The sequence below is a fragment of the Heterodontus francisci genome, chromosome 34, assembly GCF_036365525.1.
Source record: "Heterodontus francisci isolate sHetFra1 chromosome 34, sHetFra1.hap1, whole genome shotgun sequence".
NCBI lineage: Eukaryota > Metazoa > Chordata > Chondrichthyes > Heterodontiformes > Heterodontidae > Heterodontus > Heterodontus francisci.
Window position 1 is genome coordinate 28,580,023 of NC_090404.1, and position 16,849 is coordinate 28,596,871.

At 47.2% G+C, this 16,849-nt stretch overlaps 1 protein-coding gene, 1 long non-coding RNA gene and 1 pseudogene across 3 annotated transcripts in view; 1 reads left to right on the forward strand and 2 right to left on the reverse strand.

The window, feature by feature from the left end:
* Positions 1-16,849, reverse strand: part of LOC137349252 (zinc finger protein 229-like) — a 725,490-nt gene that overhangs the window by 341,968 nt on the left and 366,673 nt on the right. The gene's annotated exons all lie outside the window — the stretch shown is intronic.
* Positions 7,572-9,522, reverse strand: LOC137348778 (gastrula zinc finger protein XlCGF8.2DB-like; annotated as a pseudogene).
* Positions 10,550-16,849, forward strand: part of LOC137349323 (uncharacterized) — a 28,259-nt gene continuing 21,959 nt past the window's right edge. For both annotated transcript variants that reach the window (XR_010969338.1, XR_010969337.1), the window contains exon 1: positions 10,550-10,664. This is a non-coding gene — a long non-coding RNA (uncharacterized lncRNA). The remainder of the gene's footprint in view (positions 10,665-16,849) is intronic.

Here is a 16,849-nt window from a genome sequence, read left to right on the forward strand (position 1 = left end):
GCCCATTTACCTCCTCTCTCCTCACTATCCCAGGCCCCAAACACTCCTTTCAGGTGAAGCAGCGATTTACTTGTACTTCTTTCAATGTAGTATACTGTATTCGCTGCTCACAGTGTGGTCTCCTCTACATTGGGGAGACCAAGCGCAGACTGGGTGACCGCTTTGCAGAACATCTCCGCTCAGTCCGCAAGCAGGACCCGGAGCTTCCGGTTGCTTGCCATTTCAACACTCCCCTCTGCTCTCATGCTCACATCTCTGTCCTGGGATTGCTGCAGTGTTCCAGTGAACATCAACGCAAGCTCGAGGAACAGCATCTCATCTACCGATTAGGCACACTACAGCCTGCCGGACTGAACATTGAGTTCAATAATTTCAGAGCATGACAGCCCCCCACTTTACTTTCATTTTTAGTCATTTTTAGTTATTTTTTCTTTTTTTACATTCCTTTTTACATTTTTTACAATCTTTTTTTGCATTTATTTCATTTCATCTTAGTTTGTTCAGTTTGCTTACCCACTGTTTTTTTCAGGTTGTTTTTCTTCAGGTTTGCGCTTGCTGCTGTTCAATATTCAGTATATTCACACCTAATCTGTACTAATGCTTTGTCTTTCAACACAGCATTAACATATTGTTTGCCTTTGCTCCGTGACCTTTTGGTCAGCTATGTGGCCTGGTCCAATCTGCACCTTCTCCTTTGTTATCTCTTGCCCAACCCCCACCTCACTTGTTTATAATCTGTGACTTTTCTAATATTTGTCAGTTCCGAAGAAGGGTCACTGACCCGAAACGTTAACTCTGCTTCTCTTTCCACAGATGCTGTCAGATCTGCTGAGTGAATCCAGCATTTCTTGTTTTTGTTTCAGATTTCCAGCATCCGCAGTATTTTGCTTTTATTTCAGTTCTACACTCACTGGTTCCCCTCTCTCTCTCTCTCCTCCCCTGAAGGTGCTGACTCTGTCTGTGTGTACGTGCTCTCTCTCCCCCTCCTCCGACACTCTGGCCCTCCCTGTCCATTGTAACATCTCCCAGTTCTGGTGATGGACTCTCACTGAACACTCTCCATTTCTCCTTCTTATGCAGATGCTCCCTGATTGTCACCATTTCATCGAATCATACAGCAGAGAAGGAGGCCATTCAACCCATCATGTCTGTGCTGGCTTTCAGAAAGAACTATCCAATTAATCCCACTCCCCTACACTTTCCCCATAACCTTGGAAAATTTCCCCTCTGAAGTTTTTATCCAATCCCCTTTTGAAAGTTATTAATGAATCTGCTTCCTCCACCCTTTCAGGCAGTGAATTCCAGATCAGAACAACTCACTGCCTAAAAACATTTCTCCTCACCTCCTCCCACTGGCTTTATTGGTCAATTATTTTAAATCTCTGTCCTCTGGTTACTGACCCTCCTGCCAGTGGAAACAGTGTCTTTCTCTATCTCTCCTCAATGAAAATTCTTTTCATAATTTTTAACAGGTCTGTTAAATCTTCCCTTAACCTACTCTGCTCTCAGGAGAACAATCCCAGCTTCTCCAACCTCTCCAGAGAACTGAAACCCCTCATCCCTGGTATCATTCTAGTAAATCTCCTCTGCACCCTCTCCAAGGTCTTGATTCTTTTCTAAAGTCTGGTGCCCAGAATTGGACACAATACTCCAGCTGAAATCTAACTCGTGATTTATAAAGGTTTAGCAGAATCTCCTTGCATCTGTCCGCTAGGCTTCTATTTATAAAGCTAAGGGTCTGCTCTGCTTTATAAGCAGCTTTATTAATTTGTCCTGCCACCTTCAAAGATTTGTGTACATGCACCCCAGTTCTCTCTACACTGTTCAAAATTATATTATTTAGTCTGCTTTGTCTGTCCTAATTCTTCCTTCCAAAATGCATTACTTTATACATTTCGGTGTTAAATTTTATCTGCCCAGTCCGTCAATATCGTCCAGAGATCTGGTATCATCCTTCTCACTGTTTATCAATCCTGTGTCATTTACAGACGTTTCCTGATCAATCTCCTGTTCCCCTCCATTTACAGACGCTTCATGAGAGTTCCCAGCTCTTGCTGTTCCTTCCGGAGTTTGCCGCTTACACTGCGCTTTCTGCCGGGGTGAACCTGGGAACTGCTCCCCCTGCACCTTTTACCTCCAGCTCACAATGCCTGGCTGATTGACGGCAGCTTCTGACCAAAAGGAAGAGTGAAGAGGGGCTAACAGACCAAGCTGGAAGTGATCCTCCAACCAATCAGTGAATGAGGGAGCGGGGCCTGCGGCACCAAGTGGGCGGGGCTGAGTCTGGATCCCCTCATTGGCTGAAACTGCATCATTCTGAAAGCTGATTTCTCTCAGATTCCAGGAACAAACTGGCCCTTTTCTGTTGTGGTTTTAAACAGATGAAACCCTGTGGATGTGGATCAAACATTTCAACATTTGTTAGTGAAATGGATTCATTCAGGACAGACAGCAGGGATTATTTCAGGAAATAACACACTGCAGTGATTGTTTCTCTTTGAACTCTTCCCTTGGAGAACAGTGTGAATTAGTGGAAGGATTCATAGGCTGTTTAACACTCCTTCCATGACTGGAACCATTTGATTCCAGCTGATCTGTTGGTCAGTCTTTAACTGGGAGAGTTTGATGAGCTCCCACAGCTCACACAATGGGTGTGGACGGTCACATTCACCAGACACGGCTATGAACTCCCTGTAAATCCAACCCTCTGATTTCTGTGTTGTAATCATCTTTCCATCCATTCTGCTGCCTGGTCCTTCACTCCACACAGCCTGATCTTGGTCACCTTGCAGATTGTACAAACTGTTATGGATAGCAAGCTGGTTACAAAACAGAAAACAGAGTCAGGGTTAAGAGTAGCTACTCAGACTGGTGGAAGGTGGGAAGTGGTGTTCCACAGTGATCGGTGCTGGGACCACTGTTATTTATCATTTACATAAACGATTTAGACTCAGGAATTGGAAGTACAATTTCAAAATTTGTGGATGACATCAAATTGGGAGATAGAGTTACTCCTGAGGAAAACTGACAAAATGCATAAAAACATTAATAAACTTGCAGAATGAGATTGTAATTGGCAAATTAATTTCAATATAGGTAAGTATGAAATGGTGTGTTTTGATGGGAAGAATAAGGAGGCCACAAACTACTTGGAAAATAAGAGTTTAAATGGGGCAGAGGAGCAAAGGAATCGAGGATACAGATACACAGACCAATAAAAGTAGTAACATGGGTTAATAAGGCCTTAAAAGAAGCAAATGAAAAACTGGGGTTAATTTCTAAAGGGATAGAAATGAAGTTATGTTAATCTTGTACTGAACCTTGGTTACACTACACTTGGAGAACTGTGAATGGTTCTGGTCTCCATATTATAACAAAGTGTTGGAGGGTCTGGAAAAGCTGTAAAGAAGATTTGCAAGGTTGGCCCATGAACTGAGATGATAAACTTATCAGGAAAGGCTGAACAGGCTGGAGATCTTTTCCCGAGATAAAGGAGATGGTTGATGGGTGATCTGAGAGAAGTCTTGAAGATTATTAAAAGGTGATACAGGGTGGACGTAAAGAAAAGCTTTTCCTCATGTGGACGATTCTAAAAATAGTGATGATAAATATCCAATAGTTACCAATAATTCCAATAGGGAATTCAGGAGAAACTTTTTTACCCAAAGAGAGGCAGGAATATGGAATGCACTACCACAAGGAGTAGTTGAGGTGAAAAGCAGAGATACGTTTAAGGAGAAGTTGGATAAGTACATGATGGATAAAGGAATGGAAGGATATACTGATTGGGTTTGATGAATTATGCACCATCCTCTTTTCTAAGATCTCTCAGCTTCTCTAATGGCTTCTTTTGTCTCCCTCAATTGTGGTTGATATTAGTTTATATTCTCCTAGAAACAGAATCCACTTGGTTCCAAACTAGGTTCAAAGTAAGATAGTTTGGGGAGCTAGGCGTCATTCAGCTCCCTGTTATACACAAATCTCTGATTTGACAGCACGTTGTTCTTCCTGACTCTAAACACAGTTGTAAAGGAGCCTTCTGTTCCGTGTCCAGGAGCTCTGAACCATGGAAGAGAGCGGCTGGGACACATTTCTTACAGGTCTCAGGATTAACCCACACGGGGACGTTGCTGTCAGTGAAGAGAGACGAGAAAGACCAAAGTGCCGTTTGTCCCTCTCAGTGTGATCCTGAAGGACTGTGTTCAGGCTGAAGTTCTGTTCCTGCCGTACGATCCTCCCTCCAGATTGTCCTTTCTGGGCTCCAGCCAGGTGATGCTCAACACTCGGGTGGGAAAGACAACAAATCTACAACAGTGTGTTTGAAACAAAGCTGATTTATTTTACATTTATCCAGAATATTAAACTTCAGCCAAGTTTATAAAGTTATAAATATCAGCAGAAACAAATCTCAAATCTCAGCATAGAGGCAGAGAAAATTTATGGCACAGAAGGAGGCAATTCAGCCCATTGTGTCTGTGCCAAATTATACAAGATTTCACATTTTAAGTCCTTTATTAGAACAACTAAATTCAAAGAAATCCCAGTTAACTAAATAACACTTTGTAAATAGCTGACACCCCAAATTACAATCAAAGGAATTTTCTTTACTTATTCAACACTTGAATATCTCCCACCACACTGATACATTACACAGTCCTTTTTGATGATTAAATCCTTTGTAATTAAAAGTCCCAAATTCCTCCCAGTTGCAATGGACTGCAGCTCCCAGACTTCTCATGAAACAATATTTCCCTTTGCTCACTTCTCTAAGCACTTCTGACCTGGTCATCCATGGATAGTGTGATTTTCAATGATCCTGAGAGCCCTTTACCCCTCTGCAAACCTCTACTCTCAAAAAACTGGTTCGTGTTTCCACAGCCATTCGCTGTATATCTTCAGAGAGCACTCTGTCTCTCTCTCTCTCTCTCTCTCTCTTCAGCTGCCCCTGCTGTGTGCCTTCCCTTACAGCTTCCCTTGAGGCCTCACCCTGATGGGTTCTCTTCTTACAGCCTGCTTGAGGCCACAACGTGATGGTTCATTCCTTACAGCCTGTTTTACTCCAGAAAGTCTGTTAAATTTATCTGGTCCTAGAATTCAATAGTTGATTGTTCTTCTCCAAAATACAAAGACCAGAAGTCTAGTTTCACAAAGCTACTCGGCCTTTCCACTGCCCCCAGGTGTTACCACCTGCCGGTTCATTTGCATGTTCTCAATGGCTGACTCCTTATTTTTCGAGGCGGTGACTAGATGTGTAGATGAGGGTAAAGCAGTTGAAGTAGTCTACATGGACTTCAGTAAGGCTTTTGATAAGGTCCCGCATGGGAGATTGGTTAAGAAGGTAAGAGCCCATGGGATCCAGGGCAATTTGGCAAATTGGATCCAAAATTGGCTTAGTGGCAGGAGGCAGAGGGTGATGGTGGAGGGTTGTTTTTGCGATTGGAAGCCTGTGACCAGTGGTGTACTACAGGGATCGGTGCTGGGACCCTTGCTGTTTGTAGTGTACAGTAATGATTTAGATGTGAATATAAGAGGTATGATCAGTAAGTTCGCAGATGACACAAAAATTGGTGTTGTCTTAAATAGTGAGGAGGAAAGCCTTAGATTACAGGACGATATAGATGGGCTGGTAAGATCAGCAGAGCAGTGGGAAATGAAATTTAATCCTGAGAAGTGTGAGGTGATGCATTTTGGGAGGACTAACAAGGCAAGGGAATATACAATGGATGGTAGGACCCTCGGAAGTACAGAGGGTCTGAGGGACCTCTGTGTGCTTGTCTGTAGATCACTGAAGGCAACAGCACAGGTAGATAAGGTGGTTAGGAAGGCATATGGGATACTTGCATTTATTAGCCGAGGCATCGAATATAAGAGCAGGGAGGTTCTGATGGAGCTGTATAAAATGCTAGTTAGGCCACAGCTGGAGTACTGTGTACAGTGCTGGTCGCCACACTATAGGGCGGCACAGTGGTTAGCACCGCAGCCTCACAGCTCCAGCGACCCGGGTTCGATTCTGGGTACTGCCTGCATGGAGTTTGAAAGTTCTCCCTGTGTCTGTGTGGGTTTCCTCCGGGTGCTCCGGTTTCCTCCCACATGCCAAAGACTTGCTGGTTGATAGGTTAATTGGCCTTTATAAATTGCCTCTAGTATAGGTAGGTGGTAGGGAAATATAGGGACAGGTGGGGATGTGGTAGTAATGTGGAATTAGTGTAGGATTAGTATAAAATGGGTGGTTGATGGTCGGCACAGACTCGGTGGGCCGAAGGGCCTGTTTCAGTGCTGTATCTCTAAACTAAACTAAACTATAGGAAGGATGTGATTGCACTGGAGAGGGTGCAGAGGAGATTCACCAGGATGTTACCTGGGCTGGAGCATTTCAGCTATGAAGAGAGACTGGATAAGCTAAGGTTGTTTTCCTAAGAGCAGAGCAGGCTGAGGGGACACCTGATTGAGGTATACAAAATTATGAGGGGTATAGAGTAGATAGGAAGAAACTTTTTTACCTTAGCGGAGGTGTCAATAACTAGGGACATAGATTTAAGGCAAGGGGCAGGAGGTTTAGAGGGGATTTGAGGAAACATTTTTTCACCCAGAGGGTGGTTGGAATCTGGAACCCACTGCCTGAAGGGGTGGTAGAGGCAGGAGCCTTCACAACATTTATGAAGCATTTAGATGAGCACTTGAAATGCCATAGCATACACGGTTACGGGCCAAGTGCTGGAAAACGGGATTAGAATAGATAGGTGCTTGATGGCCGGCACAGACAAGATGGGCCGAGGGGCCTGTTTCTGCACTGTATAACTCTATGACTCTTAACTCAAAAGTCTGGGAGGGTGAAACCCATTGTTCTTCAGGTGTTAGTGCTGCAGACTCTGTTCTTCAGAAAACACTCTTTGATCTGTTCGCTCTGTTGTCCTGGTCACCTTTTACAGAGTGGAGGTGAGGTCAGCTGACCTCCTGGATTCCATCTTGAATTTAAAAAAATAATCATAATCTATAAGACATAATCATGTTACAAGGTCCAGTGATCCTAACACCAGTTCACATCAACAAGAAATGAACCCTGACTGTGACTCAGTTGTTACCATTGTTACCTCTCAGTCAGAAGGTTGTGGATTCAAGTCCCACTCCAGAGAGTTTGCTGTATGTGATTGGCTGCTGTGTTTCCTACATTATAACAGTGACTACACTTCAATCGTATTTCATTGACTGTAAAGCACTTTAACATGTCCTGAGGTAGTGGAAGGTGCTGTATACATGCAGATCTTTCTTTATTCATCAGAATGAACATGATTCTGTGCTGGATGTGATTAACAGCAGCAATAACAGCAGAATCCAACCCCTGCAGTCACTTGTGAACTCGCTGGTGTGTCAGCAGGTTGGATGAGTGCCTTCCCACACACGAAGCAGGTTAACGGCCTCTCCCCAGTGTGAACTTGCTGGTATTTAAGCAGGATAAACGAGCAAATCTCTCCCCACACTTGGTGAAGGTGAACGGCCTCTCTCCAGTGTGAGTACGTTGGTGTGTCACCATGTCACATCTGCGCTTAAAAGTCTTCTCACATTCAGAACATTTAAAAGGTCTCATCACTGTGAATGTTCCTGTGTTTCAGCAGATCTGATGAACACGTAAATTCCTTCCCACACTCTGAGCAGGTGAGTGGTCTCTCCCCAGTGTGAAGTCGCTGGTGTGTCAGCAGAGTAGATGAATGAGTGAATCCCTTCCCACACTCGGAGCAGGTGAATGGTTTCTCCCCAGTGTGAACTCACTGGTGTGTCAGCAGATTGCATGAACGGGTGAATCTGTTCCCACACTCAGAGCAGCTGAACAGCCTCTCCCCACTGTGAACTTGCTGGTGTCCCAGCAGGTTACATGAATGAGCAAATTCCTTCCCACACACAGAGCAGGTGAATGGTTTCTCCCCAGTGTGAATGTGTTGATGAATTTCCAGCTGGGATGGGTATTTGAATCCCTTCCCACACTCCCCACATTTCCACGGTTTCTCTGTGATGTGGGTGTCCTTGTGTCTCTCCAGGTTGGATGATCAGTTGAAGCCTCATCCATACACAACACGTGTACAGTTTCTCCCCGCTGTGAATGGTGATGTTTTTCAGGCTGTGTAACTGGTTAAAGCTCTTTCCACAGTCAGTCACTGGAACACTCTCACTCGGGTGTGTGTGTCTCAGTGCTTTTCCAGTCACGGTTTGAAATCTTTTCCCACAGACAGAACAGCCAAACATTTCTCCTTCCACATTCAAAGGCCGATGATATTCAGGTCCTGATGAATCGAGTGAATCTGTAAGATTTTGATGTGATGTATGGTTTGAGTTTCCCCTCTGTAAATCCTCCCCTTCTAATACCCTGTGAAAGGAGTTCAAAAAAGTCAGCACTGTAACTACAGGATAGAAATTCAGAACAGGGTGGCGCAGTGGTTGGCACCGCAGCCTCACAGCTCCAGCGACCCGGGTTCAATTCTGGGTACTGTCTGTGCAGAGTTTGCAAGTTCTCCGTGTCTGCGTGGGTTTCCTCCGGATGCTCCGGTTTCCTCCCACATGCCAAAGACTTGCAGGTTGATACGTTAATTGGCCTTTATAAATTGCCTCCAGTATAGGTAGGTGGTAGGGAAATATAGGGACAGGTGGGGATGTGGTAGTAATGTGGAATTAGTGTAGGATTAGTATAAAATGGGTGGTTGGTGGTCGGCACAGACTCGGTGGGCCGAAGGGCCTGTTTCAGTGCTGTATCTCTAAACTAAACTAAACAGACAATTCTAGTTTCCAATATTTGCAATATTCTTTCCTGTCTTGCTCCCCCAAACATGTGGTCCCTTCAAACCAAAATAAGTAAAGTCCCAACAAAAGCAAAGGGAATAAAGGCAAAATATGATGGATGCTGGAAATCTGAAATAAAAACAGAAAGTGCTGGAAATACTCAGCAGGTCCGGCAGCATCTGTAAAGAAAGAAGGAGTTAACTTCTCAGGTCGATGACCTTTCATCAGAACTGGCAAAGGTTAGAAATGTAACAGGTTTTGATCAATCGGACTTGTGGTTCATTGTCTGAATTCAGTGTTTGAGTCCGGAAGGCTGTAAAGTACCTAAAGCAAAAGGAATAAAAACAAAAAATGCTGGAAATACTCAGAAGGGTCATTGACCTGAAACGTTAACTCTGCTTCTCTCTCCACGGATGCTGCCAGACCTGCTGAGTATTTCCAGCATTTCTTGTTTTTATTTCAGATTTCCAGCATCCGCAATATTTTGCTTTTATTAAAGCAAAGGGAACTTTCCCAACTAAACCAGAATGTTGTTACCAGTGTCTATGAGACACCCTATACCCACCGGATGCAGAAGGCATCAAGTGTGCTCTCTCTCCAGGGCCACCCAGACACAAACAAGGCCAAGGAAGAGAGCCCAGCAGCCACAGTGACAGTGACAGCCCCAGCCTGGTCCCCACAAATCCTGGACATACACATTGCTGTTTTAACCAGGTCCAGGCGAAAGTCCTCTAACTTCCCTCCCCTCCCCATTGAGCGACAAAAGATTAGGAGCATAGGACTGGACTGGACATGTCCCTCATGCGTTCCGACTGGCGGGAGGACTCGCGGCTGATCGGTCCTCCAGTCCCGCCCCCGCTCTTCCTATTGGTCCGGCGCTACCGTCAATCAGCCGGGCGGGCGGCAGGGTCTGAGGCAGAGAGCGCGATTCCAGCAGGTGAGAGGGAGGCGGGTTAATAAAGCCCGGGGCTCGCAGGCTGCAGACACACCGAGTGTGGAGTCAGGAGACAATCTAAACAGCGAGATCACAACAAACAACAAGATCAACCTTTCCAGCCGCGGCTTCCACCGCTTCCCTCCGGCCCGAATCTCAACAAAGAGCAGAGACTGTCTCAAAATCCAGGAGAGGCAGGGAGCGTCTCTAAGTGGAGGAGAAATGGGGACTGGTCAGTGAGCGTCTCTAAATGGAGGAGAACTGGAAACTGGTCAGGGAGTATCTTTAAATGGAAGTGAAATGGGGATTGGTCAGGGACCATCTCGAAGTGGAGGAGAAATGGGGGACTTGTCAGGGAGCGTCTCTAAATGGAGGAGAACTGGAAATTGGTCAGGGAGTATCTCTAAATGGAGGTGAAATGGGGATTGGTCAGGGAGCATCTCTAAATGGAGGAGAACTGTAACAACAAAGGGCAAAACTTTAAAGGAAACTTAGTTCAGTTGTAAAGGGGCCTGGGGGAGGGAGGAACCATTTGGGACACAGCACAGGGCAGGAGGTCCCCCTCCCCCACGCCCTGGTTTCACAAAGACTCCCCTTGGACTGGGCCACACCTGGCTCAAGGTGCAGGAAGCTGCTAGGCTGAGCTGTGGACTGGGAGGAGTGGGGCGGTTTGACTGACAGGCCTGGGGAGGGGGATATCAGGGCAGGTACACACACTGCTCCCCCTTTTCCTCCTAAGGAGGATTTGCAGATGGAAAAGTCAAGCCAAGAGAAATGCTTGTGTCTTCTGTATGTCTCTCCTGGACTGACAATAATGGCTGTTGTAAACTCCTTTTACAGGGGGTTAGAAAGGGATGATTTACAGATGGAAACTCAATCCAAACATCGCATCAAGATCTGACAGAGTCACCAGATTCATCAGGACCTGAATTTCATCGGCGGTGAATGTGGAAGGTTAAAGGTTTGTCTGTTCTGTCTGTGGGAAAAGATTTCAGGTATCAGTGTGACTGAAAAAGCACTGAGATACACAAAGCCCTGGTTAGACCACACCTGGAGTATTGTGTTCAGTTCTGGGCACCACACCTTAGGAAGGATATAATGGCTTTGGAGGGAGTGCAGTGTAGATTTACCTGAATGATACCTGGACTCCAAGGGTTAGGTTATGAGGAGAGACAAATGAGTCACAGAGTCATTACAGCACAGAAGGAGGGCATTGATCTTTTTGATTCCATCCCAGCTCTCTGCAGAACAATCCAGTCAGTCCCATTCCCCCACTCTATCCCCGTAGTCCTGCAGGTTTATTTCCCTCAAGTGTCCATCCAATTTCCTTTTGTAATCATTGATCGTCTCCACTTCCACCACCCTCGTAGGCAGCGAGTTCCAGGTCATTTCCACTCACTGCGTAAAAAAAACTGCTTCCTCACATCCCTCCTGTATCTCTTGTTCAAAACCTTAATCTGTGTCCCCTTGTCCTTGTGCCATTAGCTAATGGGAACAGCTTTTCTTTTTCTTGTCTAACTTACCCAAACCTGACAACATTTTAAACACCTCATAGACTTATAGAGTTGTAAGTCATATAGCACAGAAACAGGCCGTTCGGCCCACCGTGTCTGTGCTGGCCAAGAAACCTATCTATTCTAATCCCATTTTCCAGCGCTTGGCCCGTAGTCTTGTATGCTATGACGTTTCAAGTGCTCATCTAAATGCTTCTTAAATGTTGTGAGGCTTTCTGCCTCTACCATCCCTTCAGGCAGTGCGTTCCAGATTCCAACCACCCTCTGGGTGAAATTTCTTTTCCTCAAATCCCCTCTAAACCTCCTGCCCTTTACCTTAAATCTTACCTTAAATGCCCCCTAGTTATTGACCCCTCTGCTGAAGGAACAAGCTTCTTCCGATGTACCATATCTAAGCTCCTCATAATTTTTTATACCTCTATCAGGTGTCCCCTCAGCCTTCTCTGTCCGGAGCAAAACAACCCTAGCCTATCCAGTCTCTCTTCATAGCTGAAATGCACCATCCCAGGTAACATCCTGGTGAACCTCCTCTGCACCCTCTCCAGTGCAATCACATCCTTCCTATCAAATCTCCCCTAAGGCTCCTTTGTTCCAAGGAGAACAATCACAATTCTCCAACCTAACCTTGTAGCTAAATTCCCTCATCCCTGGAACCATTCGTGTAAATCTTCTCTGCACCCTCTCCAGGACCTTCTCATCCTTCCTAAAGAATTGGACACAATACCCCTGTTGTGGTCGAACCAGAGCTTTAAAAAGATTTTGCAAAACTTTCCTGCTTTACACCCAATACCTCTACTTATGAAGCCCAGGATCCCTAATGCTTTGCCAGCTACTCTCTCAATATGTCCTGCCACCTTCAATGATATATGCACATGAAACAACAGGTCCCGCTGTCCCTGCGCAATCTTTAGAATTGTGCTTTGAAGTAATGCCTCTCCCTATCCCTTCTGCCAAGATTGATCACCTCACTGAGGGTTGTATTTCCTGGAATTGCGAAGATTAAGAGTTGATCTGATCCAGGTTTTCAAGATGTTAATTGGAACTTATAGAGTAGATAAAGATAAACCTTGGACGGGGAATCTAGTACGAGGGAGCATAGTCTAAAACCCGAGCATTAATCCACCCCTGGACCCTGTAAACCCGAGCATTAATCCACCCCTGGATCCTGTAAACCCGAGCATTAATTCACCCCTGGGCCCTGTAAACCCGAGCATTAATCTAAACCTGGAACCTGTAAACCCGAGCATTAATCTAAACCTGGAACCTGTAAACCCGAGCATTAATCCACCCCTGGGCCCTGTAAACCCGAGCATTAATCCACCCCTGGGCCCTGTAAACCCGAGCATTAATCCACCCCTGGGCCCTGTAAACCCGAGCATTAATCCACCCCTGGGCCCTGTAAACTCGAGCATTAATCCAACCTGGGCCCTGTAAACCCCAGGATTGATCCACCCCTGGACCCTGTAAACCCGAACATTAATCCACCCCTGGACCCTGTAAACCCGAGCATTAATCCACCCCTGGGCCTGTAAACCCGAGCATTAATCCACCCCTGGGCCTGTAAACCCGAGCATTAATCCACCCCTGGGCCTGTAAACCCGAGCATTAATCCACCCCTGGGCCTGTAAACCCGAGCATTAATCCACCCCTTGGCCTGTAAACCCGAGCATTAATCCACCCCTGGACCCTGCAAACCCGAGCATTAATCCACCCCGGACCTTGCAAACCCGAGCATTAATCCACCCCTGGACCCTGTAAACCCGAGTGTTAATTCACTCCTGGCCCTGTAAACCCGAGCGTTAATCCACCCCTGGGCCCTGTAAACCAGAGCATTAATCCACCCCTGGACCCTGCAAACCCGAGCATTAATCCACCCCTGGACCCTGTAAACCCGAGCATTAATCCACCCCTGGGCCTGGAAACCCGAGCATTAATCCACCCCTGGGCCTGTACACCCGAGCATTAATCCACCCCTGGGCCTGTACACCCGAGCATTAATCCACCCCTGGACCCTGCAAACCTGAGCATTAATCCACCCCTGGACCCTGTAAACCCGAGCATTAATCCACCCCTGGACCCTGTAAACCCGAGCATTAATCCTCCACTGGACCCTGCAAACCCGAGCATAAATCCTCCCCTGGACCCTGCAAACCCGAGCATTAATCCACCCCTGGACCCTGCAAACCCGAGCATTAATCCACCCCTGGACCCTGCAAACCCGAGCATTAATCCATCCCTGGGCCTGTAAACCCGAGCATTAATCCACCCCTGGGCCCTGTAAACCCGAGCATTAATCCACCCCTGGGCCCTGTAAACCCGAGCATTAATCCACCCCTGGACCCTGCAAACTCGAGCATGAATCCACCCCGGACCTTGCAAACCCGAACATTAATCCACCCCTGGGCCCTGTAAACCTGAACATTAATCCACCCCTGGACCCTGCAAACCCGAGCATGAATCCACCCCTGGGCCCTGTAAACGCGGGCATTAATCCACCCCTGGGCCCTGTAAACCCGAGCATTAATCCAGCCCTGGGCCCTGTAAACGCGGGCATTAATCCATCCCTGGGCCTTGTAAACCCGAGCATTAATCCATCCCTGGGCCCTGTAAACCCGAGCATTAATCCACCCCGGGCCCTGTAAACCCGATCATTAATCCACCCTGGGCCCTGTAAACCCCAGGATTGATCCACCCCTGGACCCTGTAAACCCGAACATTAATCCACCCCTGGACCCTGTAAACCCGAGCATTGATCCACGCTGGGCCTTGTAAACCCGAGCATTAATCCACCCCTGGGCCCTGTAAACTCTAGCATTAATCCACCCCTGGGCCCTGTAAACTCGAGGATTGATCCACCCCTGGACCCTGTAAACCCGAACATTAATCCACCCCTGGGCCCTGTAAACTCTAGCATTAATCCACCCCTGGGCCCTGTAAACTCTAGCATTAATCCACCCCTGGGCCCTGTAAACTCTAGCATTAATCCACCCCTGGGCCCTGTAAACTCTAGCATTAATCCACCCCTGGGCCCTGTAAACTCGAGGATTGATCCACCCCTGGACCCTGTAAACCCGAACATTAATCCACCCCTGGACCCTGTAAACCCGAGTATTAATTCACCCCTGGCCCTGTAAACCCGAGCGTTAATCCACCCCTGGACCCTGTCAACCCGGGCATTAATCCACCCCTGGGCCCTGTAAACCCGAGCATTAATCCACCCCTGGACCCTGTAACCTGAGCATTAATCCACTCCTTTGTCCTGTAAACGCACCTTGATACAAACTGGTTGTTGATTGGTCAGACCTGTTGACAAGGGTGGTGCTGTTGTTATCTGGCCTTCGAACCTCTGCCTGGCAGAGGCTGAACACCATCTGTCTGACATTTCCTCCTACATTGAACAATGTTCAGCACAATTCGTGACTCCTCAGATACTGAAGCAGTCCATGTAGAAATGCAGCAAGACCTGGACAATATCCAGGCTTGGGCTGATAAGTGGCAAGTAACATTCACGCCACACAAGCGCCAGGCAATGACCATCTCTAATAAGAGAGAATCTAACCATCTCCCCTTGACATTCAATGGCATTACCATTGCTGAATCCCCACTATCAACATCCCAGGGGCTACCATTGACCAGAAACTGAACTGGAGTAGCCATATAAATACCGTGGCTACAAGAGCAGGTTAGAGGCTAGGAATCCTGCGGCGAGTGACTCACCTCCAGACTCCCCAAAGCCTGTCCACCATCTGCAAAGCACAAGTCAGGAGTGTGATGGAATACTCTCTACTTGCCTGGATGGGTGCAGCTCCAACAACACTCAAGAAGCTCCACACCATCCAGGACAAAGCAGCCCGCTTGACTGGCACCCCATCTACAAACATTTACTCCCTCCACCACCGACGCACAGTGGCAGCAGTGTGTACCATCTACAAGATGCACTGCAGCAACGCACCAAGGCTCCTTAGACAGCACCTTCCAAACCCGCGACCTTTACCAACTAGAAAGACAAGAGCAGCAGATACATGGGAACACCACCACCTGCAAGTTCCCCTCCAAGTCACACACCATCCTGACTTGGAACTATATCGCCGTTCCTTCACTGTCGCTGGGTCAAAATCCTGGAACTCCCTTCCTCCCAGTCCTGTGGGTATAACCTACCCCACATGGACTGCAGCGGCTCAAGAAGGCAGCTCACCACCACCTTCTCAAGTGCAATTAGGGATGGGCAATAAATGCTGGCCTGGCCAGCGACACCCACATCCCATGAATGAATGAAAAAAAACGCCCCCTGGACCAGGACCCCACCATTGAACATCAAGCCGTTGTATCCAGGACTGTCACTGACCTCTTCTCCTCTGGAGATTTTCCCTCCATGGCCCCCAACCTCATAGTTCCCCAACCCCGTACATCCCGCTTCGACCTCCTTCCCAACATCCCAAACAGGACTGTCCTGGCAGACCTATGGTTTTAGCCTGTTCCTGCTCCACTGAACTTATTTCTTCCCATCTTGACTCCATCTTTTCTCCCCTGGGACAGTCTCTTCCCACCTATATCCGTGACTCTTCTGATGACCTCCATCACTTCAACAGTTTTCTGGTCCTCACCACCTCATATTCACCATGGATGTCCAATCTCTCTACACCTCCAACCCCCACCAGGATGGTCTGAGGGCTCTCTGCTTTTTCCTGGAACAGACCCCAACCAGTCCCTATCCACCAGCACCCTCCTCCGCCTGGCTGAACTTGTTCTCACATTGAACAACTTTTCCTTCAACTCCACTCAATTCCTCCAAATAAAAGGCGTTGCTATGAGTCCCAGCTATGCCTGCCTTTTTGAAGGCCATGTGGAACATTCCTTGTTCCAGTCCTGCTCAGGCCCCTTCCCTCACCTCTTCGTCCCGTACATTGATGATTTTATCGGTCCCATTTTCTGCCCTCGCACTGAGCTGCAAAATTTCACTGACATTTTTTCCATTTTCCACTCTTCTCTCTCCTTCACATGATCCATCTTCGATTCTTCTCTTCCCTTTCTCGATTTGTCGTTCTCCATTTCTGGGGATAGTCTGTCTACCAATATTCACTATAAGCCCATGGACTCTCACAGCTACCTTCACTACACTTCCTCTCACTCTGTCTCCATTGCATCTGTTCCGTTAATGCAATATTCCACATTAGAGCTTCTGATAATGTTTTCCTCTTTCCTCGATGGAGAATTCCCCTGACACTGTGTTTGACAGGGCCCTTGACCTTGTCCATTCTGTTTCATATTCTTCTGCTCTCAACCCTTCCCCTCCCTCCCAGACCCATGATAGAGTCCCCTTGGCCTCACCTTCCACCCCACCAGGGTCCGTATTCAATGGATCGTCCTCCGCCATTTCCACTACTCTCAGCACGATGTTCCCACCAAAAACATCTTCCCCCTCCCCTTCACTTTCAGCATTCTGAAGTGACCGTCCCCTCCACGACACCTGCTCCACTCCTCAGTCACCCCAACACCTTCCCCCTTTCCTACAGCGCCTTTCTATGCAAGTGCAGGAGATGCAACAACTGCCCTTTTATCTCTTCCCTCCCCACCGTCCAGACACTCCTTCCAGGCGAAACAGCGATGTACTTGTACTTCTTTCAATGTGGTA